The sequence below is a fragment of the Podarcis tiliguerta genome, assembly GCF_965153285.1.
Source record: "Podarcis tiliguerta genome assembly, chromosome: 5".
NCBI lineage: Eukaryota > Metazoa > Chordata > Lepidosauria > Squamata > Lacertidae > Podarcis > Podarcis tiliguerta.
This window is the reverse complement of record NC_139538.1, coordinates 11,430,470-11,457,760: the sequence shown is the minus strand read 5'-3', so window position 1 is coordinate 11,457,760 and position 27,291 is coordinate 11,430,470. Positions and strand designations below refer to the sequence as shown.

The following is a 27,291-nucleotide window of genomic DNA, read 5'->3' as shown; positions in this document are numbered from 1 at the left end:
TCATCGGTACTTGTTTAAATTTCCCCTTTTATAATTTGCAACATTATCAGGGGCAAATTACCAGTATTGATAACCCATTAGGAAATGAAATAAAAAGACAGCCTTATTGACATCTCAATGAAGACCTGCTCGATCCGCTTTCGGTTCTTGCTGATTAGGCTCAGAGCATCCATTAAGGGCCGAACCCTGGAAGCGACGCGGGCTTTCAAAATGTTGTTCTAATCAGCAGGTGTTGCAATCTTTTGACTACGTTGTGCCGCCACTGGGCTTCACTGGAGCGAGGCATCTGAGCTCTGTTGATGAGGCAACTCTGTTTCGGAGAGGTGGAACTCCTACGGTATGTCATCGTCACATTGCAAAAATGATCGGTGGCGAGAAAAGCCATGCTGAGCAAGACCAATGGCCCATGGAGCTTAATATTTCCTCTTGCTGACCGCCGTCAGCCGGAGTTCCATGTTTTGCAAGCAGAGAATGATGGCTCAGGAAACTAATCTTCCCAAGCCTGTCTGAGCCCAGACCTCAAAACATCTAAATATGGGCATCATTCCATTCGCATGACTGTCTTCGCCTTTGACTCCAAAGCAGTAAAACTGCCAGCACATTTGCAAAGCTAAGCAGGGTCCGGTATGGTTTCAAATTGAATGGGGGACCGCATGTTGAGATTCTTGCATTGCAAGGGGTTGGACTAGATGACCCTTGGGGTGCCTTCCAACTCTACAGTTCTCTGATTCTATTATATGAAGAGCCCTGTTAGGGCAAACCCAAGGTCCAGCTGTAGTTCATCAGATGCTTCTAGGAATGATCCAAGCCAGGCATGGGGATGCTGAGCTTCCTCATTTCCCACCCAGGCTGCTTTGACAAGTGGATTGGGTTGACCGCCTGTCAATCACCTAGTGTTCTTGTTGCTGCTGCTGTTGTTATAATGAATTATTGGCACTTTTTTACAGTAATAACTTTCATTACATTTATTATTATTATTATTAGCCACCCATCTGGCTGGGTTTCCCCAGCGACTCTGGGCAGCTCCCAACAGAATATTAAAACATGATAAAACATCAAACATTAAAAACTTCCCCAAACAGGGCTGCAGTCAGATGTCTTCTAAAAGTCAGATAGTTGTTTATTTCCTTGACATCTGATGGGAGGGCATTCCACAGGGCAGGAGCCACTACCGAGAAGGCCCTCTGCCTGGTTCCCTGTAACCTCACTTCTCGCAGTGACTTAACAACAATAAAAAAGCATCAATTAAAAGCCGCAAAGAACAAAACAGAGAAAAATCTAAAACTCATTCATATTTTTAAATGTCAGTTCTGAAACATCCCATCCCTTGACCGAGGCCACAGATAATTAAAAGCCAAAGGACTGAAAGAAAAGAAATGTTTTTGCCTGGCACTGAAAGATGTCATGATGACGTAGACTGAGCTTCTCCCTGGTGAGAGCATTTTTGCATTTGTGTGCTATGAACCACCCTGAGATTTTTGGATGAAGCACGGTATACAAATTTAATAAACACATAAATAAAGCAGGGGGCCACCACCAAAAAGGCTCACCCTTGTGTTGCCGCCCTCAGAACCACTATGATGTCAGGTGACCTGACTTCAAAGGAAAGAAAGGTTTGCTTGGAACTTCTGAGAATAGCCAATCAGTAAACCTCCATTGTAGCAGGGCGGGGCTGCTCTCAAGAGCTCCCATCCCAGTGTGTGCCGGAGCCAATCCCAGTGTGTGCCACATTTCGAAGGCCCCCAAAGACCGCCCCTGCTTGCCAAGGAACAATTGGAAGCATTTTTTAAGGACCCTGATTGTGCCTTTGTCTTTACCCTTTCCACACATGCTACCACACATGATGTCAGGCATGGGGCAGCTGCACATGGCTTGGGGAAAGCAACCTTGCGGGTCAACGTGGACTCCTGCCAAGCCCAAACAGACCTCCTTACTGCTGCTATAGTCCCCCACTACAACAGAAGGGGCACAGCTAAGGTAGTGTCTTCCAGGTGTTTCTTGACTCCCAGCTTCTACCAGCTTAGCCAATGGTGAGCAGCAATGGAAGCTGTAGCCCTGCAGCATCTGGGCAACTTTCCTATCCCTGGTGCAGACCTCCTGGCAAACAGCAGGGAAGCTTTTTGTCATTGGGAGGAGACCGCCACCACCTTCTCCTCCTCTGATATACATGGGCAGTAAGGCTAGGACCCACGTACCTATGGGACCACCTCTCCTGGTACGCCCCGTGGAGGACCTGAAGGTCCACAAATGACAACACATTGGAGGTCCCAAGTCGCAAGGTGGTTAGATTGGTTGCAACTAGGGCCAGGGCCTTTTCAGTACTGGCCCCAACTTAGTGGAACGCTCTGTCACAAGAGACTAGGGCCCTGTGGGACATGACATCTTTCTGCAGGGCCTGCAAGACAGCTGTTCTGCCTGGCCTTTGGTTTGGACTCAGTCTGACCCTTATGTTTCCCTCCCCTTATGGTTTTGATGAGGCTGCATTTTAAATTGCATTTTAACCTGTATTTTAAATTGGTTCCCCCCCCCCCCATTATGTTTTTACTGTAATTTTACTGTTGTTAGCCACCCTGAGCCCAGCTCCGGACGGGGAGGGTGGAGTAAGTACAGTGGTACCTCGGGTTACAGATGCTTTAGGTTACAGACGCTTCAGGTGACAGACGCTTCAGGTTACAGACTCTTCTAACCCAGAAATAGTACCTTGGGTTAAGAATTTTGCTTCAGGATGAGAATAGAAATTGGCAGCGGGAGGCCCCATTAGCTAAAGTGGTGCCTCAGGTTAAGAACAGTTTCAGGTTAAGAATGGACCTCCAGAATGAATTAAGTTCTTAACCCGAGGTACCACTGTCTAAATAAGATTTAGTAGTAGTAGTACAATTTTGTGGTAGGCTTGTCACTTTGTCACTTTGAAAATATGTCCTAGTCTACCCTAACATCATCTTCTTCCTAGAAAAGATGATAAAACTATTTTTTACCATTGGAGTTATTCTTTCCCGAGAGAAATATTGAGAAGGCAAAGTAGGTGAGGGATCTTCCCAAAGAAGGAGGGATTGTAGTGGAGATGGAAAGAAGGAGAGAGAGAGAGAGAGAAGAAACTCCTGTAATTCAGATCTACTTTTTAGGAATGCAGTGGGACTTGGCAGAAAACACCATCTGTCAGTGGCAGAAAGTGTAAATTTTAATCTTATTAGGAATTCTCAGCTTAGGTGAGGCAATAAAAGCCTCAGCCGTTGCCAGTCTGCTGTGTCTATCTGTATACAAAGGAGGGGATTGATTTTTGCTAAGTACATGACTCCCAGAGCATGTGGCGCTGCTTGCACTATTAAAATAAAACCAGGCAAATCGGCAACAGCCAACAGGAACCCTCACTGCACTTATGTGTCTCTGGAGAGCTGCAAAATGCTGTCTCAGAGATCTTTCTTCTTCCACCTTGCAATGGAAACAAAGTACCCGACAATAAGATTAACACTCTCCTTTTTTAAAACAAAAACAACAAAAAGCCAAGCTTCTTAGCAAGCGTTTTCGATGCCCATCACCTAATATCAATTAGTCACTGCTAAGGTTGCCAGCTGCCAGGAATGCTACCTGCTTGTTCAGTATTTGAGCCTCAGGTGTGCCATCAGGTATTTTGTTGGCTAAACAACATTGTTGGAGACGAGAGGAGTTGTTAAAAAAAATATCATTTCCTATTAGCCTAGGGTGGCCATTTGACATCCTATTTGTTTGTTTGCTTGCTTGCTTATTATGGAATTTATATCCTGCCCTTCAATCCAGAAGAAGTCCAGGGTGGCAAACAATTTCAAAAGAAAAACAAATTAAAGTATTCCAAAAGGAATTACAGTTTTTTAAAAATGTAAAAACAGTTACGGTTAAAAACATTATTCCATCCAGTGATACCCGAAGAAGTAATGTCTGGGGTGAGGACCAGTTTTAGAAACTGTGATATGAAAGCTAGGAGCTAAAGCCTAGATTGTGGGCTTAAACCTAGATTGTGGGCGCTACAATCGAATGTCTAGGTGCTTTTTTTTTGTAAGACTAATACAAAGCTGAAAACAAATGGACTGCAGCTAAAATCTTATATTCATTTTTTATATGGTCTAGTCCTCATCTGAAGACTGCAAAAAAGAAAGGCATACTTCCACTGCATGCTCCCCTGATACAGTGGTACCTCTGATTATGAAATTAATTCGTTATGGAGGTCTGCTCTTAACCTGAAACTGTTATTACCTTTCCCGCCCCTACCTGGCCACAGTGATCCATGCGATGGTCATCTCCAGGCTTGACTACTGTAATTCGCTCTATGCAGGGCTGCCCTTGAAGCTGTCCCAGAAACTCCAGCGGGTGCAGAATGCTGCAGCGAGGCTTCTCACGGGGTCCCTGCCATGGGAGCATATTCACCCAGTGCTTTTCAAGCTGCACTGGCTCCCGGTGGAGTACAGGGTCAGATTTAAGGTGCTGCTAAAGCCCTTCACGGCCTAGGACCCTCGTACCTACGGGACCGCCTCTCCTGGTATGCCCCACGGAGAGCCTCAAGGTCCATAAATAGCAACACCCTAGTGGTCCCAGGCCCTAAGGAAGTTAGATTGGCTTCAACCAGAGCCAGGGCCTTTTCAACTCTGGCTCCGGCCTGGTGGAACGCTCTGCCTCATGAGACCAGGGCCCTGCAGGATCTGATTTCTTTCCGCAGGGCCTGTAAGACAGAGTTGTTCTGCCTGGCCTTTGGCTTGGAGCCAATTTGATTCCCTCCCTCCCTCTCTTTTTCCTTTTCCTTCTCCTCCTGCGATGAGGCTACATTTTAATATTTTAATGATCCATTATTTTAATGTTGTATTTTACTTTCGTTTTTAAGTTGTAATCATTCATCTTGTTTTTATTATTGCTTGTAAGCCGCTCTGAGCCCGGCCTTGGCTGGGGAGGGCGGGGTATAAATAAAAAATTATTATTATTATTATTATTATTATTGACCTGAGGTACTACTTTAGCTAATGGAGCTTCCTGCTGCCATCGCACCGCCGCTGCGCAATTTCTGTTCTCATCCTGAGGTAAAGTTCTTAACCTGAGGTACTACTTCCCGGTTAAAGGTAAAGGGACCCCTGACCGTTAGGTCCAGTTGGGGAGGACTCTGGGGTTGCAACTCTCATCTTGCTTTATTGGCTGAGGGAGCCGGCATACAGCTTCCGGGTCATGTGGTCAGCATGACTAAGCCGCTTCTGGCGAACCAGAGCAGTGCACGGAAACGCCGTTTACCTTCCCTCTGGAGCGGTACCTATTTATCTACTTGCACTTTGATGTGCTTTCAAACTGCTAGGTTGGCAGGAGCAGGGACTGAGCAACTGGAGCTCACCCCATCATGGGGATTTGAACTGTCAAACTACTGATTGGCAAGCCCTAGGCTTTGTGGTTTAGATACCACAGCGCCACCTGCTTCCCACTTCCCGGTTAGCGGAGTCTATAACTCGAAGTGTTTGTAACCCAAGGTGTTTGTAACCACTGTAATCTTATGAAGGTCCCTTCTCCAGTCCTCAGAGAGTAGCTGGAAGTGGGGAGGCAGAAAAAGGTCCTCCTTTTGTCCCAGCTGTGGCAGTTTGATCTGAAATCTTAGGCGCAGTATTGCTCCCAGAGCTCAGAAACTGCTCGCACGAAAGAAATTGCCTGTCGCAAAATGCGCCTAGTACAAGGGGAGTTTCGAACACTGGTGAGGAGTTATATTTCTATATGTATTTATTTCATTTCTTGTGTGTAGTTAGAATTCCAGGCAAGGCTGACCTCCTTTTTTCCACTTTACCCACTTCGAATTAGCTCTAATCCAGTATTTTAATCCTTATAGTTTTCCCAATTCGGTTTCTTATTGTTTGAGAGCCGATCGCTTCTGCGCGCAAGCTCGGAGCTTCACTCTTGAGGGATAGAAATGGCTTCCCGCTGCCCGCTTTTCTACCCCGCCGCTCTCATCGCCTCCGAAAGAGGTTACTTGGTGGCTGGGGGAAATGCCAAACGGCCGTGCTGGGATCCTGCCTCCTGGATCTCCTTCCAGGAGTATTTGGGGGGCTGCGGCGTTCTTGCAGCACCCCCTTTTCCCCCTCAAGAGCTGGATTCTCTCTGGAGAGAAATCCCGCTCGCCTTCGCTCCCTTGACCTGCCGGAAGTCCTCAAATTGCATTTTAACCTGTATTTTAAATTGTCCCCCCCCCCATTATGTTTTTACTGTAATTTACTGGTGTTAGCCACCCTGAGCCCTGCTCTGGCTGGGGAGGGCGGGGTATAAATATCATTGTTGTTGTTGTTGTTGTTATTATTATTATTATTATTATTATTATTATTATTATTATTATTATTATCTTCATCATATGTTCAACCAATTCCACTGTCTGACACCATTGCAATCACGCCATTCATCTAAATGTCCAATCCAAATCTCATCATCATATAAATGTGTGTGTGTTTTAATACTGTCTGTGATGAATTTCAATACTTGGTCAAATTTTGATCTCATGACTTGCAATGAGCAAAATGCTGCTAGATCCGGTGATGCAAAATGGCCACAGATGAGGCCAATTGCCCTTTGCTGCTATGAAACAGCCTGACCTCCATCACACTTGGCACTCACTCTTTCCTGTGATTCATTTGTGTTATTCCTACAGGCTTTTCATATTATTATAAAACAGACCTGGTTAATTTATAACCGTGTGCTTTGGCAGTGATATGACCCCTAGACATATTTTCTTGCAAAGTTCAGTTGGAGTTGATAAGAACAAAGGAGGAGTTGTCACGCCCTGCACTATTGACTCCTAGGCTGTTACAGGCAGAATTAGCAGGAACAGATTGTCTTGAATTTCCAAGCACTAATTATATCTGCTGTTTTTTGTGTCCTCCTTTGCTGTGGTGTCTCGAGGTTGTTGGGTTGTTGTTGTTTCCAGTAACAAATAAAAAACTTTAATCGAACAGGAAGTGTGGTTCCAATACCACGTGGCCCCAACTGTTTATTTCCTCATGTAATTAATTTTCCCTGCATAATTTATTTCTTGGATTTCTTACTTGCCCTTCACCGTAAAGTCAGAAGCTAAGTTATGACAATATAAAAATACCAGATTAAAATCAGTTAATATAATTTACAAGCAGAAGAATAGGGTACACCCATGCCTCCAAAATTATGTTGGCAATTAAGAAACTGCCCTTCCATAATAGAATCATAGAATACAGAGCTGGACACCCTGAGGGTCATCTAGTCTAACCCCTTACAATGCAGGGATCACAACTTGAACAGACATACTTCATTGATCTCTGGTTTTATTTTTTTGGCATTCTATTTTACAGTACAGCTTTATGTATGATTGTTGTAAACCACTTTAATTAATTGTTAATAATAATACTAATATAAATATTTTTATAAACAAATAAATCAGGGAAATGTGGGAAGCCTGCAAACTGGACATGAGCGCAATAGCACTCTGTTAAAGTTGAAGTTACAGATACAGTGGTACCTCTGGTTACGAACTTAATTCATTCTGGAGGTCCGTTCTTAACCTGAAACCGTTCTTAACCTGAGGTACCACTTTAGCTGATGGAGCCTCCCGCTGTCACCGCCGTGGGATTTCTCTTCTCATCCTGAGGTAAAGTTCTTAACCCAAGGTACTACTTCCGGGTTAGCAGAGTCTGTAACCCAAAGTGTTTGTAACCCAAGGTACCACTTCTTCAATAACTACATACCCTTCAACTGTTGTGATTAAATCATGGCATCCCATTTTGGGGTACTGTCATGGATTGGACTGAGGAGGGATGGTGGGAGCCACCACCCCTTTTTTCCTGAACCTTCTTAAGGACAGGAGGACAGTATTGATTTAGAACAGTGGTTTGCAGAGGGGCATAGGACAGAGGGGGAAAGCTGGGATAAACTGGGTGAGGAACAGCTAGAAGAGGAAACACCAGGAGAGGGACAGCTGGCAGATTCAGTGTCCTTGGACAACATTTCTGACCCCCCTTCGCCCAAGACTAGATGGACTTGGAAAGTGATAGAATAGTAAGTGCAAGGACAACAAGCTCAGATTACCCGATGTAGGAGTGATGTGGATTAATGGGGACGGAGGGGGTAAACCTTTACTTGGGAGTAACACCATTTTTTAGAGAGATATGCATTCCTTTGTCTCCCGCTGTGATTATTAAAGAACTTATCCGGTAAGAATGCTGCTTCCATTTGATCTGTTTATTTACTGCCACCTGGAGAGAGATCTGATTTCCCCAAAGCGTGCCAGAGACTGTAGTCTCACATTCAGGGTGTGATCTTGCATGGGATTGCAGTGTCTAAAACCATGCATTTTGGGGGTGCTGTGATCTCACACAGTTCACATGACTCATGCAGGCGAGCATCCTGGAAGATGTGCATCCCGGTTTTCTGCAGTAACTTGTTGGAGGGTATTAGTATCTTATTGTATTTATGTCTTACCTTTCCTCCTGGAAAGATGGCATACATGGTTCTGCCCCTCTCCATCTCATTCTCCTAACAACCTTTTGTGGTGGGTTAGGCTGAAAGAAGAGACAGCTTCATGGCTGAGAACCTTGATCTCCTAGCTTCTAGTCCAGCGTTCTAACCAGTACACCATACTGGCTCATGTCACAAAAGCTATACAATGAAAACACCACATGCACCTCTGCTAGGAGGGAATTCCACAGCTTAGCGGCTGCCACAGAGAAAGTCATCTCTTGGACCACCACATCATCTCCCCAAACTTCAAGGGTGGTGGAACTTCCAGGAGGGCCTCTCTACTGAGCTTAACACTCAAGAGGGTCTGCAGGGAAGGAGATTTGTCTTTTAGATATTTGAGGTGTAAGTCACTTAGGTTTTTGAGCACTCAGTTGATGGGTGACAATGTGCCTACTAGGCTTTTGTTAAAACAGACGAACGTTTCCAAAAGGGGATTTGGGGCATTTGTTAAAAAATAAATGGTTTCAAACATCACAGTCAATTTGCAAGCAGTACAGATTTATGCTCTTTTGGGGGGCTTCCTCAAATTTCCCCAGACATTTTTTTTTTCCTGAGGAAAAACACTCAAATTCACTTTGAATTTTGCCTTAGGCAGGACACTGAGGGCAAGCCTGATATCAAACTCTTCATTAGATACCAATTTCTGGGATGCTGAACCAGACAGTTGCCTTTGTGCCTTGGAGCCCAGAGCTGGTCTGCTCCTAAGAGTTGTTGACAACCCATTCCATTTGCGACAGTAATGAGCAAAGAAGTTGAAACTCATCTCAGCGGGGGGTTCCACAGACAGTCAGCTGGCCTTGGGGTCATCTGAAGTGCAATGTCAGTACCGCTTGCATATACTAGTAGCTAACCATGCTTTTTTCCCATTCTTTCCTAATACCCCAGGCTTCAATTGCTACTCAGTGGTAGGAATGGCAAAGACAGCTCTGCAACCCTGACCTTGTAGGCCGACCGCAATGACTCAGTGGCACGCTGCTGCTAAAGAGATTTCTTTTCCTTGGGAAATCATGAGCCACTGAATAATTTCCATTCCTATTATTATTCTAAGGCCTACGGCAAGATGACTGTGGTTACAAGTGGAGCAAGGATTGCATGTCACTCCCTTGAATGTTGAACTCTCTTCTGTGCTTGGAGTTAACAGTCTGAAAAAGAAAAATGTACGGAGCCAAATATAGCCCAGAAATTCTCCTACCCATCACAAGAATCTGTCTAAGGTATTAAATCTTCGCTGGTTTCATAAGCGATAAAGTGAAACGAAAACATTCCAGGCATATTCTCTCTTTAAGAGAGAGAGAGTGTGTGTCCTGTTGGGAACAACAACAAAAAGAAGAGCAAGAGGAAAGTTTAGGGGAAATGAGTTGGTTTTTCCACTCCTATCAGGGTAGTGTAAAAATATGAGCCATAAGATTTCCAGAATAGACAAGATTCAGAAATAGCATCTGGAATGCTTTTCTCCTGATCAACTGAGCTTCAGGTGGTTCAGACTTGGGGTTTTGATATACACAAGATACCAGAAATTTGGATGCCTCTCTTGGAGTTTGTCTGAAGAAACACGGATGACGGCATTTGTAGTCCGTCAACATTTCAAGAGTCACCTGTTACCAGTCTCTAGTGTAAACACAACAGAGTCATTGATGCTACGCTAGAGGGCTCAGCCCCGCTTCCATTTGTTGCATGATTCCTAGTTATGGGTTCTTTTTTTGTCCCACAAATGTCAGTTGGGTTTTCTGCATATTGACTTTTGTTCCAATTCAGCAGTAAATAGCAGGTTTGTCTGGGGAAAGCAGCAGTAAAAAAAACCCACCCCCAAATCTCTTGAATCCATGACTAGAAATCATGGGGCAAGTGCGGATGAGGCCAAGATAGGAAAGCTGGGCTTTTTCATACAATTCACAAAAGCAAACCAAGATTGCCCCCAGTTGTATATTCTATGAAGAAGAAGAGTTTTGATTTGATATCTCTACCCGAAGGAGTCTCAAAGCAGCTAACATTCTCTTTTCCCTTCAACAAACACTCTGTGAGGTGAGTGGGGCTGAGAGACTTCAGAGAAGTGTGACTAGCTCAAGGTCACCCAGTAGCTGCATGTGGAGGAGCAGAGACGCGAACCTGGTTCACCAGATTACGGGTCTACCACTCTTAACCACTACACCACACTGGCTCCCACTGTGGGGAGCCTCTACTGGTTCTACCTCCCTGTGGGTATTTTTCCAGATAGCCTATGTTTCTGGCAACTGGAAGGCCATAGGTACTAACAAGGTCCCATCTTCTGTTTATTCATCTCTATTTGGCTTCTTTTCTACAGAATTCTCTTCTGCCTAGAATTCACAATGTTCATAATTTGAAAACTCATCTTTTCACCCATGTGGCACTGTGGTCTAAACCACAGAGCCTAGGGCTTGCTGATCAGAAGGTTGTGGTTCGAATCCCCGTGATGGGGTGAGCTCCCGTTGCTTGGTCCCAGCTCCTGCCAACCTAGCAGTTCGAAAGCACGTCAAAGTGCAAATAGATAAATAGGTACCGCTCCAGAGGGAAGGTAAACGGCGTTTCTGTGCACTGCTCTGGTTCACCAGAAGCGGCTTAGTCATGCTGGCCACATGACCCTGAAGCTGTCTGCAGACAAACGCTGGTTCCCTCGGCCTATAGAGTGAGATGAGCGTGCGACCCCAGAGTCGTCTGCGACTGGACCTAATGGTCAGGGGTACCATTACCTTTACCTTTTTTCTATCTTGGCTAAAATTCCTTCCTTTTTCCTGCCTTTCCACAGTGCAATACCAAAGGCATAATAATAATAATAATAATAATAATAATAATAATAATAATAATGGCACAGCATTGAAATGAAGGCGCTATTTAGATCAATAATAATCTACATTATCATAGTTGGCATCTTTCAGCACTGAAGCCATATTCCCTGCCTGCAATGTCTGGCTGTTACTATAATGCTGTCCATTCTTTCCCACAATGGCTCTGCCCACAAGTGTTGACTCTGAAAAAAAAAATAGAAATAAAAATGGCAACATATGGTGAGTCCTTCTAGAGTTCGCTTGCTGGTTTTGTGATGTTTAGAAATAAACATTGGCAGTGGTTTTTCAAGAGAGTACTTGATGGTTGCTTTCTTCTTCTTTTCAGACGGTGTCAGTAGTCTGTAAACTCTCCTTCCAACAGACTAGATATTAATTTTGGCACTTAAAATTGGACAGACTTGAGAAACGGGTCTATTCACAAATCACAACCTCTATGATTTATGAATGGTAGCTTGTTCTTAGTAGTTTCATAGGCAAAGTGTCTGCTTCCCATGACCACTGAGATACCTCAAAACCTGTTCTGGTAGAGGCTTTTAAAACCAATTGCTGTTAACACGTTCAGTGGCTGAATCAACATTTTTAGTGACCTGAATAAGAGTTGTCAATTCCTGGCTATCTTAGGAATTTCTAACTTACCTGCCCTTCACCCTAGTAGGTGACTGTTTAAACAAGAGCAGGGACATCTTCTCTGTCTATTGGGAGTCATAGTTCCAAGAGAGTCTATGAAATAACCCTAATTAATCTTCAAAGGGTGTGTGGTTTAAACATCTGGGAACTCCTTGTTGGGGAAGAAGGCAAGGACTGTTAGCTCAAATCAACAATCCTGGAAGAAAGACTATGACCAGTGCTATTTTTCTAGAAAGAGAGGTGCCATAACTCACCATGAATGCCTCTTTTGTTCTCTTAGAATGACAATGGCCCCCACCTGAGAGGTGCTGGAACTGAGTTCTGGTGAGTTCTGGCTGGAAAAAAGTCCTGACTATAACTTATATAATAATAATATAATAATAATTTATTATTTGTACCCTGCCCGTCTGGCTGGGTTTCTCCAGCCACTCTGGGCGGCTTCCAACCTAATATTTAAAACAATATCGCATCAGACATTAAAAACTTCCCTAAACAGGGCTGCCTTCAGTTGTCTTTTAAAAGTAAAATAGTTGTTTATTGCCTTGACATCTGCTGGGATGGTGTTCCACAGGACAGGCGCCACTACTGAGAAGGCCCTCTGCCTGGTTCCCTGTATCCTCACTTCTCACAGCGAGGGAACTGCCAGAAGGCCCTCAGTGCTGGACCTCAGGGTCTGGGCTGGATGATGGGGGTGGAGACGCTCCTTCAGGTCTACAGGACCAAGGGCTTTAAAGGTCAGCACCAACACTTTGAGTTGTGCTCGGAAACATACTGGGAGCCGATGAAGATCTTTCAGGACCAGTGTTATATGGTCTCCGTGGCCACTCCCAATCACCAGTCTAGCTGCTGCATTCTGGATTAGTTGTAGTTTCTGAGTCACCTTCAAAGGTAGCTGCACGTAGAGCGCATTGCAGTAGTCCAAGCGGGAGATAACTTAGGCATGACCACTACATTTTTGAATGCAAGAAATTCTGGTATAGGTGAGATTAGTAGCCTAGGATAAAAGTCCTAGAATGTACTTGCTCCTTCATTTCCTTTATGTCAAGACCTGCTTCCTATAAAACATCTCAACAACAACAAAAAACAACAGCAGTAAAAACACAGATGAAACAATTTCTTCTATAAAAACAGTGGAAAATCCAATACAGACTGGATTTCTCCAATTACAAAAGGGTGGTCTTCAACAGGAACCAAAATTACAATAAGGATGGCACCTGCCTGATATGCAAAAGGAAGGAGTTGCTAAGGGTAGATGCTGCCACATTAAAAGCCTGATTCCTATGTCATACAAAATGGACCTCCCAATTGGATGCTTTCTTTAGAAGGCCCCCTCCTGGAGAGTGTCAGTGCCAACGTTGCCATATGCCCTCTTTTTCCAGGACACGTCCTTGTTTTCATGGGTAGAGTTGTCATAGCGATCCATAGTTAGAACTTGGCAAAGGTGCCCTCTTTTTTCCTCTTCAAGATATGCCAACCCCAGGGCCAGATTTAGGTTTGATGAGGTCCTCAGCTACTGAAGGTAATGGGGCCATTTATATGTCCAGCTGTCCTTTGTCAACAACAAATTGTTGCTGTTTTTTGTGTTGAATATATGCTATATGGTAATTTATGGACCTAACATATCTAAAGCCATTTGCACACAACAAAATATGTATTTTATCAAAGTAATTGATATAGAAATGAGCAAACCAGTGATATTTTAGGGAGCAGGCTAGCAGGCGGGGGCCATTACTTACATCATAGGAGCCTACACAGCACAAAACACTGTTGCTGTATGTAGGTTTTATTGCATTTGTTTTTTTATTTTATATTTTGGAAATGTACATCCAGGTTTTTTCCCTTTAAATTTTTGGGGGGCCGCTAAGAGAGTGGGGCCCTAAGCTATAGCTTGTTTAGCTTATACGTAAATCTGGCACTGGCCAACCCTAGCAGTGATCAGTGTTGGGATATTTCCGTTCCACCTTAAAAGGGAGCAGGATGTTTGTGTCACAGCCTGCGTATTTCCTGTCTCACAGGATGTTTCTGTTGTGCTTTTGCTTTCGTTTCTCTCTCACTGCCGGAACTCCCTCATGCAGGCAGTCATGATTTTTCTTTGTTCTGATCAGCGCTGAATAAACTTAGAAATAATGCTCTCCTGTGTGCATCTTCCGTTGTGCATATCTGCTGATAGAGCGTGCAAGAGCTCTGGATCTTTGGGAAGCTATTTCTGGAGCTCCTGTCGCTAATTGCTGATACTGCGTGTCTACGGGAGATTGATGGATGTCCGGAGACGACGTGGAGTCAAGATGGACTCTATCTCCCTGGCAGTATCTCCCAACAACAAGGTTATGGGCCCAGATAAACAGCATTTACAGGAGAGTAAGACTGCGACAGACTGCTGAGGTATGTGTGGGAAAGCGAAAGTAAGGCTTTTCGTTGCCGCGGCAAAGTGCCTTTGATGTCCGGCTGGCTTAATTGGCCTGGGAGTCAAGCCAAAGGCTTCGTGATTTATGGGCAGCCAAGATAAGAACCCTCTGAAGTTGAAAAGGGGCTCGGCTAAAGTGAAAAACTGGGATGGAGTTTTTCCAAGCTTCTCAAACAGCTTCTGAAGCTGCTGAGTGCCCAAAGCTAAATCGGCAAAATTATGAGGCATGGGCAGAGTGGTGTCAGAGCTTACTGCAACAGTTTGGAGTGTGGCATACTGTGAGTGAGGCCCCTCCAGTTCCTCTGACAGAGAGATGGAAGTCCCAAGATTCAAGGGCCATAGACATAATAGTCTTGTCCGTCTCTCTGGAGGAAATTGCCACGCTAGCTGGCAACACCACTGCTCGTGGGATGTGGAATGCTTTGAAGCTGGCCCATCTACCAGTCAACTCAGCCCAGAGTTTGACTGCATCGGAGGTCCTGGCTGTTTCCCGGAATGCAAGTGAATGCAGGGATGCCGAGGGCACCAGTTGCAAGCTGCAGGGGGAGCTGACTGTGATGTCATCCCAAGCAGCATTCCAGCCTCCAGGGGGAGCCAAGGAGTCGGCAGCAGAGAGCTCTGTTTCTCGTGGGAACCAAGGTCATCGCCTCTGCAGAAGCCGGAAGGCCAGAGGTAAACAGAGACAGATGCCTGCAGATGGCCAGAAGCAGAAGGGGGGTGAAGAGCCCACGCCAGTGGAAAACAAGGCTTTGTTTGCTGGCACAGCCTCACCAAAGGCTAAGTCTGATGGCGAAGAGCAGGGGGGCAAGCAGTTTAAGCCCACGCCGCTGGAAAACAAGGTTTTGCTTGCCAGAAAAGCTGCTCCAAAGGCCAAGTCCCGATTTATTGTTGATTCTGCTGCTACCAGCCATCTAGCAAAAGATAAGCATCTGTTTATCTCCTTCAAACCTCAAGATGGTGAGGTCCACCTGGCTGACGGAAGGACGTTGCAGATCGCAGGAGAAGGGACTGTGAAACTTGCAAGTCTGCATACGACCATCAAAAATGTACTTTATGTTCCAGGTGCTGTGAACAATTTGCTCAGTGTCCCACAGCTGATTGGGCGTGGTTTTCAGGTTTCCTTCAAGAGGAACGTCTGTGTCATCAGGAAAGGCAAAGAGGACATTTTGCATGCAAAGTTTATGGATGGCTTGTTCTGTATAACTTATGATGACAATGCTGTTGCTGTGTCAAATGTTGATTCTTGTTGTGTTGCACAAACTAACAAGGTTCTTCATGCAGGTTGTGTTCATGAAGCACACAGAAGATTTTGTCACATGTCTTGGCAGGCGCTGGCCAAGATGCCAGAATTGGTTGAGGGTTTGAACATCAAACCCTGTAAGTTTCACATGAAATGTGTATCTTGTGCAGAGAACAAGGTGAAGGTTGCTCCAAAAGGCAAGGAGTCTAGCAGGCAGGCTTCCAAACCCTACCAGCTAGTCCACGCAGACCTGGTTGGTCCTCTTGCGCCCTCTTTGGGTGGAGCAAGGTACTTCATGGTTCTAATTGATTCTTTTTCCAGGTACATTCATGTGTTTATGCTGGAGCAGAAATCGCAAGCATTTCCTAGGTTCAAGGCATTCTGTGCTTGGTTGGAGAATGCTCACAGTAAACGTATCGGTTGTTTGTTTACTGATCAAGGCGAGCAATTCACTTCTCAGCAGTTTGAAGCTTTCCTGACTGAGAAGGGAATTCAGCATAGCCTCTCAAGTCCTGGATCCCAATGGGAGGTTTGTGAGCAAGCAAAGCAAACATTGCTTCAAGGCATAAAAACCTTGTTGCATGATGCCAATCTCCCTGATAAGTTTTGGGGGGAGTCTTTGAACTCGTATGTTTATACTTATAATCGGAGACTGTCATCACCTATTGGTTGTACTCCTTACGAGAAGATGTTTGGTAAGAAACCAAATGTCAAGCACATGAGAATCTTTGGTTCTGACATGTGGGTACACACCCCACAAAGCAACAAGCTTGGGAAGCGTGGGGCACATGGTTTGTTCATGGGGTACGAAAAAGGAGCATACAGAGTATGGATGACTGACTCTAAGTCCATTAAGTTCACAAGGAGTGTTGAGTACAATCCTAAGTGGGGGGAAAATGTGGGAATTTTCCAGAGTTACCCAGAGGAGGATGAAGGTGATGTGAAAAAAGCAGATGATGCTAAAGAAGCTGAGGAAGCTGATGATGATGATGATGATCAGAGTTCGGATTCCAGTTCAGTGGGCGGCGCTGCTGCTGGTGTCAGTGACAGTGATGACACAGCAGACTACAAGAGCGCAAAGGCCTCAGTCAGACCATCTGATGCATCTGACAATGAACTGGAAGAACCACTGTTCACCATTGGTCGTTTTTCTCCCAAGAAGGAGGAGATGAGTCCAGAAGACTTGCGTCTAGTACGCAGATCTGAAAGGGCGACCAAGGGCAGACCTCCAAAGAGATTTGCTGATGAGTTTGCTAAGACAGCAACTGCTGTTCTTAGTAGCTCAGAGAAGGTGTGGGAACCTTCAAGCTTCAAAGAGGTTCAGGAGTTAACCTCTAAAGATGCTGAGCCTTGGCTTGATGCCATGAAGGCTGAAGTTGATTCCTTGAACAGGAACCAAACTTGGGAATTGGTACCGGTAGTCCCAGGAATGAGACTGGTTGGCAGCAAATGGGTCTTCAAGGCGAAGACAGACCAGAATGGCAAGGTTGTCAGACACAAAGCCAGATTGGTTGCCAGAGGTTTTTCACAGGTACCAGGACAGGATTACCACGAGACCTACTCACCCACCGTCAAATATGAGAGCATTCGACTGATGCTCAAGATTGCAGCGGAGGAGAAACTGCATGTTTCCCATCATGACATTAATACAGCTTTTTTGTACGGGAATTTGGCGGAGGAGCTGTATATGCTTCCACCTGATGGAATGCAGATACAGAAGGGAATGGTCTGTAAACTGCGGAAATCCTTGTATGGTCTCAAGCAGAGTGCCAGGTGTTGGAACACAAAACTCAAAGAGACATTGCTTTCTCTAGGTTTTCACCAGGGCAAGGCTGATCCATGTGTGTTTGTCAAGGAGGAGGGGCAAAACAAACTGTATTGTTTATGTTTTGTTGATGATCTTCTGATGTTCTGGAAGAATCAGGCTTTGTACCAAAGCACCCTAGCTCAGCTAAAGGAGCACTTTGACATGAAGGATCTTGGTGAGGTATCCAACTATCTTTCTCTGCAGGTGGAGAGGGACCAAGCAGGTAATTTTCTGGTTCACCAAACACAGAAAATTGCTGATGTATTAACCAGGTTGAATTTGGTTGATGCAAACCCAGCAGACACACCGATGGTGACAGGTTACCAGGTAGATAGTACTGCTGAAGCGTTTTCTGACACAACACTGTACAGATGCGTTCTAGGCAAGTTGAATTTCATTGCTAGATGCTCAAGACCTGACATAGCTGTAAGCACTAACCTGCTTAGCAGACATGCTAATAATCCTACTGTTCAGGATTGGAAAGCTCTGAAGCGCATAGCCCGCTATTTGAAAGGGACTATGCACTACAGGCTGAGGTTCACCAGTCAGAAGACTGGAGGTCTTGAAATCTTTGCAGATGCAAGTTTTGGAAGTGACACCACGGATGGTACAAGCACTTCTGGAGTATGCTACATGTACAACCACTGTCTGTTTGACTGGTTGTGCAAGAAGCAGACGACAGTGAGCCTAAGTTCCTGTGAAGCAGAACTCAATGCTCTGTCATTTTCACTCATGGATTGTGAATGGTTGATGCAACTGTTTAAGGACATCAGAGTTTCTGTGAAATGTCCTATACAAGTGTATCAAGACAATAGATCCTGTTTGGCTTTGCTGAACTCAGAGAGTTGCAAGCAAAGAACCAAGTACTTGCAGATTAAGTTACATCGTGCAAGAGAGTGTATTCAGAAAGGACTCATTCAGGTGTCCTACATGGCAGGAAATGAAATTCCTGCTGATCTGTTGTCGAAAGTTGTTAACAGAGAACAACTTAAGGTTTATGTACAGAGGTTGCAATTGGGTTGAGCCACAGGTACTACAGGTTACACGGAAAGGGGGAGGATGTTGGGATATTTCCGTTCCACCTTAAAAGGGAGCAGGATGTTTGTGTCACAGCCTGCGTATTTCCTGTCTCACAGGATGTTTCTGTTGTGCTTTTGCTTTCGTTTCTCTCTCACTGCCGGAACTCCCTCATGCAGGCAGTCATGATTTTTCTTTGTTCTGATCAGCGCTGAATAAACTTAGAAATAATGCTCTCCTGTGTGCATCTTCCGTTGTGCATATCTGCTGATAGAGCGTGCAAGAGCTCTGGATCTTTGGGAAGCTATTTCTGGAGCTCCTGTCGCTAATTGCTGATACTGCGTGTCTACGGGAGATTGATGGATGTCCGGAGACGACGTGGAGTCAAGATGGACTCTATCTCCCTGGCAGTATCTCCCAACAATCAGTTGGGGTAATATGGGGCATAGCTGTCAATGTTTCCCCTTTTTATGGGAAATTCCTTTATTCTGAATAGGATTCCTAGCAAGAAAAGGGAAAAGTTGACAGCTATGATATGGGGTAATATGATTGTTTAGTGTTGATACATAGGGCTTTTTACACCATTACTGGCGGCTTGAACTTAGCCCAGTAGTAAACTGGCAGCCCATGCAATTCTTTCAGCAACAGCTGATGGTGATAGTTTGCGCCAATGTGTGTAATGACCCCTGCACTGTTCACTAGCTCCAGTTTCCAGGCCAACATCACAGCAGCTCCCATCCAGAAGACAACCTCTGCATTGCCAAACCATAGCAGGATAGAAACTGCGCTGCCACTTGCCCATTCGGACAATGTAAGTCAGTTCATTGTTCTTTCTCTATTTTGGGGTGTAGATGAATGAATTCTCCTTGTGCATTGCTGCTAATGGGATCTTCCTTCCTGGAGCAATTAGCAGTAGGAGTATGCATATGAGAGAGAATTTTCATTTAGGCTATTTTATTTCACTGCATGACATGGTTCCTATCCTGATTTCTCCCCACCCCACAACTGCTCTTTGCAAAGTGAGAACAAAATATAATGAATGCATATATATATATATATATATATATACACACACACACACACACACACACACACACACACATTTAACATTTCATCTAGTTTGGTCCTTTGGCAATTGACTGCTGTTTTTGATGGAATGTTGCATGACAAAAGAAAAGGTATTTTAAAAAAAGAATGTCAAAATTGAAAGTTTATTTACTGCCTCTCTGCAATTTCTGGTTTTTCAATGTGTCAGTACTCAGGTCTGGTCAAAACTATAATTTTGCTCTAGTACACACACACACACACACACACACACACACACACACTGAATACACATATCCCCCACCTTAACAATGGCCTGTGTAGATAACTTTTTGTTCTCATACTTTCTTGATTATTTCATTGCATAAATGCGCACTCTCTTCCAGCCTCCTCCCTCTGCTTTGTTGATTCAGGGAACATGGACTTAACCTTGACTTTGGGGTCAATGCTTTCTGCAAAATGTACAGTCAGCAGAGAGTACGGGAGAAAATCAATGTGGAACATATTACCGAATATGATGCTCAGACGTTACTGCTTGGAAGTCATGCCTGGAGATGGAAGCAACAGAGGTTATTTTAAAAGGAGAGCATGTCAAAGGAGCTCTTTCGTTTGGTGTGCTTGCTTCTTATTCTTCATCAGTTTTTGACCGCAGCCTCTCCTCTCTCTTTTGTGAAGAGGTTTCTTTTATGTTTCAGCCTTCAACTCGCTGGGAGGCTAAGTGGAGCCATGACTGTATCCCTCAGCTTCACTGGGGCTGGGTAGCTGGCAATGGAATTAATAGGCTAGTTTGTTATTTAGAGCATGTATAAACCAGTTGCGCAACAACTTCTCCAAGTGGCGTACAAGTCCTATTCTTTACAACGCACGAATAAAATAAAAAAGAATTATTATTAATATTGATTAAATTTGTAGGCTGCCCTTCATCCGTAAACCTCAGGGTGGTTGACAACTTAAAATAAACAAACCAATTAAAAACAAATATACATAAAGCCATAATCAGAAATAAAGATAAAATCTAGATACAGCCCTACCCACTTTGGAAGAATGCCTGGACTTGGTTGAGATGGCAAATTTAACATGTTTAATTAGCGAAAAACCATGACTGACATTTATTATGGACTGGAAATTTGTTATGTACTTTTTGCGTGGAAGAGAAAGTGAACTTGTAATAGCTGGATAAAACACTGGTTTATAGTAGATCGAATGGTTGGGTGCTAAGGAGTGAATACTATATTTAGCTGCAGGACAGAGAGCCAGAAGTCCTCTTATTCTTCTTTATTTTTCTCTAATCTTTTCTCTCTCTTTCTCTTCTCTTGTTTTCGCTCTCCTTTTCTTGTGTTTTTCTCCTTCCTGACTTTCTTCTTATCTAGATTAAATAGCTGTTTAACACCCGTATATTATAAAAATATACTTTGTAATGGGTATGGGTTTTGGGGGGTAAATCTCTGAATAAGTATCAATAATTTTGTAAATTGAGGGAGAGAGATAGAAAGAAAGAAAGAAAGAAAGAAAGAAAGAAAGAAAGAAAGAAAGAAAGATGAAACCATCTAAGACAAATCTAAGGTCCCATCTGCCAGATACGTTTGTGGCCATGCAGAAAGACCTCTAGGACATCATAACGCTCTTGGGTACCACATGGATGACCCCAGGGCTAGCTAGTTCAGCTGCATAATGCTAGGCTACCGAGTCCTTTGTCTGTTTCAGCAAGTGCAGGTGATATAATAGTGCAGAGGATAGAAAATGCACTATTAAGTGGGGCTGAGATCGTCTTGCCCACCCCACCCCGCAAAACAAGTCAGTTTCCATGCAAATTTTGCATTCTGTACAGAAGATCCCTGGCCAAACCTGACTTCCAGCCTTTCCATGGAGCCATCAGAAGCCTGAATACTCCCATTTTACTCCCTGCCCTACTTTCCACACACACCCTACAAATCACCAACACTGCTATGCTAAAAATACACCTCAATTTCAAACGAGCTACCACCTGCAGGATACTGTCTGAACAAGCTACAATTACTATAGGTTGCCAGCTTTATCCGCATGAACATGGGCAGGTTTTCCCCTGGGCATGCCAGTACTGTTTGGGAAAACCATATGTAACCTTTGCAGGCATCGCTCCAGGTATGTGCTCTGCATGCATGTGTGCCTGTTTTGCCATGTGTACATGCAGCGGCCAACGACTATAAGGCACAGAGACCTTCTTGTTTACTTACGAAGGTCACAGAAATTATGTACTCCATTCCCCCCAAAGAAGAGCTCTGTGGATGAGCAACATAGACTAGAACACGGTTTCCCAAACGTTGGTCTCCAGCTGTTTTTATAATAATAATAAAAATATTTTTTATTTTTTATACCCCGCCCATCTGGCTGAGTTTCCCCAGCCACTCTGGGCAGCTCCCAATCAAGTGTTAAAAACAATACAGCATTAAGCATTAAAAACGTCCCTGAACAGGGCTGCCTTCAGATGTCTTTTGAAGATAGGATAGCTGCTTATTTCCTTCACATCTGAAGGGAGGGTGTTCCACAGGGTGGGCGCCACTACCAGAAGGCCCTCTGCCTGGCTCCCTGTAACCTCACTTCTCGCAATGAGGGAACTGCCAGAAGGCCCTCAGCGCTGGATCTCAATGTCCGGCCTGAACGATGGGGGTGGAGATGCTCCTTCAGGTATACTGGACCAAGGCCGTTTAGGGCTTTAAAGGTCAACACCAACACTTTGAATTGTGCTCAGAAACATACTACGGACTATGACTCCCATCATTCCTAGCTAGCAGGGCCAGTGGTCAGGGATGAATCCCGCATGGCAATGCTGTTTAAACAACATTTGATTCAGCTCAGTTGGTTAGAGCATGGTGCTGATAATGCCAAGGCCACAAGTTTGATCCCCGTACGGGAAAGCTGGATATTCCTGCATTGCAAGGGGTTGGACTAGATGATCCTTAGGGTCCCTTCCAACTGTACAATTCTATGATTCCAGGATTCAAGATGCTTTGCTCCCTGAGGAAGTTCAATCGTAGCAAAGGACGCAAAAAGGATGGAAAAGAGCCCGCACAGTGCGATTGCCCTGTCGAACAGCAGCAAACGCTCATTCAGATCTGTAACTCAGGCCTTCCTGCTTTCCCTGTGTAATTAGGTTGTTTCCATGGTAATGATCTAATTATGGTCTTCTTGGCTTTGTGTAATCACATTTGCTGTGTTTTGGCATTTGATGATTCCCCCCCCCCCCCAACACCTTTCCTTATTTCTGAACCAAAGCACTTGGCAACTCCGTTCCCTTTTCTCTTAAGCTGAATAATGACTTTTCGAGAAGAAAACCTTGGTGACTTTTCCTTCTTTCTTTTGCTTCTGCTAAAAAAAGAAAGGAAGAAAAAGAAGTAAGGAAAGCGAAGAGGCAAGGAAGCACCATGTTTCCCTCATCCTGCTAAAAGAGTTTTCAGCAATTGTTCCATGGACTGGAATTGGCACACGCAGCTTGTGAACCACCAAGCCAAGCTCAACCCATTCTCTCTGCATGGTGGTTTTGCTAGGGGCCAGGCTTGCCTGAGATGTTTTGCTGCCTGAGGTGAAAAACAAACATGCATTTCGTGTATAGAAGTCCCCCATCCATCCCTGCACTAGGACTACATGTTGGGCATTAGATCTCTCAGATAGGCTGTGTTGCTGATTTTTCAACCCTGGGGATGGTAAACCCTTCACTTCTGGGCAACCATCAGAGGTTCAGGCACCAGCGGTGGAGCAAGTTAATGTAAATTTTACTACTACCACTACTACTACTACTAATTTTATTATTTGTACCCTACCCATCTGACTGGATTGCCCCAGCCACTCTGGGCGGCTTCCAGCATATACAACAACATAATAAAACATTAAACATTTAAAACTTTCCTATACAGGGCTGCCTTCAGATGTCTTCTAAAGGTTGTCATCTCATTGATATCTGATGGGAGGGCATTACACAGGGCAGGTGCCACTACCGAGAAGGTCCTCTGCCTGGCTCTCTGTAACCTTACCTCTCACTATGAGGGAACCACCAGAAGGCCCTCAGAGCTGGACCTCAGTGTCTGGGCTGAACGATGGGAGTGAAGATGCTCCTTCAGGTAGACACCCATTCCATCCAGGCAACCAAAAGGTGATATCATGATTCAAGGGCAAATTCCAGCCAGGCACGAACATTTATGATGTGGAGCCTGGCCTGTGAGGGGTGTGGCTTGGAAGAGAAGAGTGGCCTTGAGCAAATTCTGAGGGACAGGTAGCAATGGGGGAGGGGGGAGGACTACAATTGGACCCTGGGCCTCAGATTCACTGCCATATTCTTTGTGCCAGATCTCATGAGTCTTCACTCTTCCTTGAGCTGGTCAGTCCAGTGGTGTAGCAAGGTCAGGTGGTACCCAGTGCGGAAAATTTCTTGTCACCCCTCCCCCCACATTGAAATCTAGTTGGAGTCCCAAGAGACTGCGATCTACTCAGAGGAGGGGGTTACAGGGTTACAGGGTTGGGGTCCTGAGTTGAGGGAGATTCTGCTTCTCTCCTTCCACTCACCCTCTGCTTGTTTGCTCACCTGCCTCCTTCCTGTCCTCTCCCTGCCTGCCTGCATGCCTCCCACAGCAGCTCAGGGATACAGGACTGTCAGAATGAAGGGAGAAGGGGGGAAGGCCACCAGCAAAGTGGCACAACTTCACCCCTTCCCCGATGGATCACCATAGGTGGAAATCAGGTGCGGGCAGCACACTGAATGTCACCACCCTTGGTAATGACACCCGGGGCGGCCTGCCCCCACCGCTCCCATCTTGCTTCACCCCTGGGTCAACCATTTTGATTGTTCAAAGAAAAGAAGACATGTATTCTATCTAACCTTGACAGTAGGAAACCTGGAAGGAGGGAGGAGATGAAAAACCAACTACCTTTTACCCTGCTAAGCCATGCAGAGTCAGAGTTGTCTTCTGTCAAGGCACCCTAGAAGCGACAGAGTTGTTTGTGGGAAGCTATTTGATAAGAGTTACTATGGCAATAGGAAATCTCCAGGGAGGGGGAAATCAATTAAGTGATATAATGGCAACAAGCCAAGAACAAAAAGGCAAATTCCTCTTTTGGGTTACACAGGAAGTTCTGAACAATAATGAGCCCAGAAAAACAAAAGCTGCTACTTTCCCCCGTCTCAGACAGAAATATTATCTCTCAAACAACACAGGCTGCCAGGGATTTAACTTGGGGTCTTCTGCATTCAAGACAGGTGTTCTACCACTGAGAAATGGTCCTTCTCCATTGGGAAAGAGTACTGCTCTTCCAACTTCCTCATTCAGCTTCATGTATGTACTTCTCAAGGAAGAGAAAAAGAGCAACCTTCTCCACTCCGTGACCAAGGCGGCAGTGAGAGAGGGCACCTAGAGATTTCATGGATGCCAGGGAAAGACTTCAAGTGTGCCATTGAAAGCAAGTTGGAAAGAATCATCTGCTGCTGTTCATCTTCTGCATCTGATAATCGCAGGGATATTGCCTCTAAATCTGGAAATTGCATTTATTGTCATGGCTACTGATTGATATATCCTCCATGAAATGAAGGCTGCTTGGATCTCAGCCTGTCATTCATTATTGCCGTAAGATAAATGCACCATAAAAGGGTCCACTTCAACAACAGTCAACCAGTTATCAGGTGGCTTTGTAACTACAGCCAAAATTAAGATGACTGTGATTGTGTACAATCCACGTTTCCAACAACAGCGTTATGCATAGCCAAATGCTTCAGCCAAGCTGGTTCCAGCAAGAAACGTCAGAGAAGGCACATGGCACAGGTCTCCCATTTACACTGTGTGCTGCTAAGTGGCAGAGGCTGAGCCAAGGGCTTGCGCAAAGATCGCTTTCAATTTGGAGGTGCTCAAATTAAAACTGACACAAGGTAGCATTAGCTTGTGGGCTGAAGATGCCCCTTGTTCATCAGATAACATTAACAGGACAATCGATACAGCCAGATAAGTGTATGCCTTCAGGAATCCAGGAAAACAAAAGGCCGCATCAATGTGGTCTACAGTTTTCTCTGACAACTCACAAAGGCCTCATGTGATGGAAACCTATGAATGTCCATTGGTCACAATCCAAAACTGTGTGCATGTATTAGGGGGAATATAACTTGAGAGGTTAATGTGCATAACAACCACCCAATGTGCATCTTGACCAAGGAGAATGTGCACTTAATCCAGTCATAAAGAGGGAATTGTGCACATTTTCTGGTCAGTATGCAGTATCACTAGGGACGAGGGTGCTGCTGTGGGTTAAACCACAGAACCTAGGACTTGCTGATCAGAAGGTTGGCGGTTCAAATCCCTGTGATGGGGTGAGCTCCCATTGCTCGGTCCCAGCTTCTGTCAACTTAGCAGTTCGAAAGCACATCAAAGTGCAAGTAGATAAATAGGTACCGCTCCGGCGGGACGGTAAACAGCATTTCTGTGTGCTGCTCTGGTTCGCCAGAAGCAGCTTAGTCATGTTGGCCACATGACCCAGAAGATGTACACCGGCTCCCTCAGTCAATAAAGCGAGATGAGCGCCACAACCCCAGAGTCGACCATGACTGGACCTAATGGTCAGGAGTCCCTTTACCTTTACCTTTATGCAGTATCACTAACAGCTCATGAAGAATGTGCATGTAATGACTGAATTCTGTACATTCTCCGGCCATTAAGCATAATCAACAGGTCTTGAGGAATGTGCATATATCAGCTAAATGTTGCATGTTCTCAGTCAATCATTATGCATAATCCCCAACAGGCCTCAGGAAATTTACACTTCCTTTTGTACATTCTCCAGGCAAATAGGCACATTCTCCAGGCAGTATGCAAAATCTCCAAGAAACATGTCTTCCTTCCATTACATTTTGTTCAGAAGTCCGCAGTCTGCACCCCCACCTCCACATGTGCTGCTTCTAGCCCACTGCCAAATCTTACATGGACCACAGCGTACCTTTCCCACTGACCAGCAGGTCCAAAGAAAGAAATTTGGGGCTCTGGATAAAAGTAGTCCAGACCCCTGACTTTTCACTTTTCTTAGCGATTTACCCACCCCTGACTATTGATGTGTCATCATTCTCCAAGTATTTGGATCCTTACTGTCAGAGCTGGCTCCAGGTCCCAGCTCACAGAGGACCCACGCTAGCCGGTAGTAATGTATAAAAGTCTTTATTGAAGTACAGTTTCCATTCTCAAGCCGTAGCGCCCCAGCTCTACGTCTAGGGTTTAGACCGGCGAAGCTCCATCTGAATCTCCACCTCCTGTACACCAGTTTAAGACTCTAGCTTTACTCCACCTCTTCCGTCTCTCCTTTCTCCTCTGGGTCCTGCTACCCCCCGGGGTCCCTTCCTTCCTGGATTCTTCCGACGCAGACGTAGACCCCCCTGACTCCTCCCTCTCTCTTCGGCGGGCTTTGGGACCTGGCTCCCTATCCGGGCTGCCAACTGCTGCACCCTCCTGTACATTTGAACTTGGCGCGCGCGCGCAGCCTTCAACCTTCCTCTCGACCGTTTCCTCGCTCTCCGATGGAGGCGTGGCCAATCCTGGCTCATGTCCTCCCGCTGTGCGTGCGCTGCCTGATCCCGATGCCTGGGACTCCTCCCCCCTGCTGCACTCTGGTGTGAACGCTGGTCCAGATTTCCAACTGCTGCTCTCTGAGTCCCCCCTGGCCCCTTCTTCCTGGGGTGTTCCCCTTGGAACCCCCCTTGCTCTGACCATGGGAGCCTCTTTCTGTGAATCTTCCGATTCGCTGGAAAGACTCCGAGAGCTCGGACCGCTGTCATCGCTGACATTTCCTTCGGACTCCTCCCCCTCGCTCTCCATTTCCTCCCTTTCCTGTGCCTCTGCTCCTGAACCCCTGACACTTACGTATCCAAATG

The 27,291-nt window shown here is 45.2% G+C and overlaps 1 long non-coding RNA gene across 1 annotated transcript; it reads left to right on the top strand.

Annotated features, from left to right (window-relative positions):
- The first annotated feature begins 1,905 nt into the window (after positions 1 to 1,905).
- Positions 1,906 to 20,312, top strand: LOC310678523. Its single transcript, XR_014511811.1, has 3 exons — positions 1,906 to 2,030; positions 9,524 to 9,689; positions 19,832 to 20,312. It is a non-coding gene; the product is annotated as an uncharacterized lncRNA (long non-coding RNA).
- Positions 20,313 to 27,291: the final 6,979 nt, after the last annotated feature.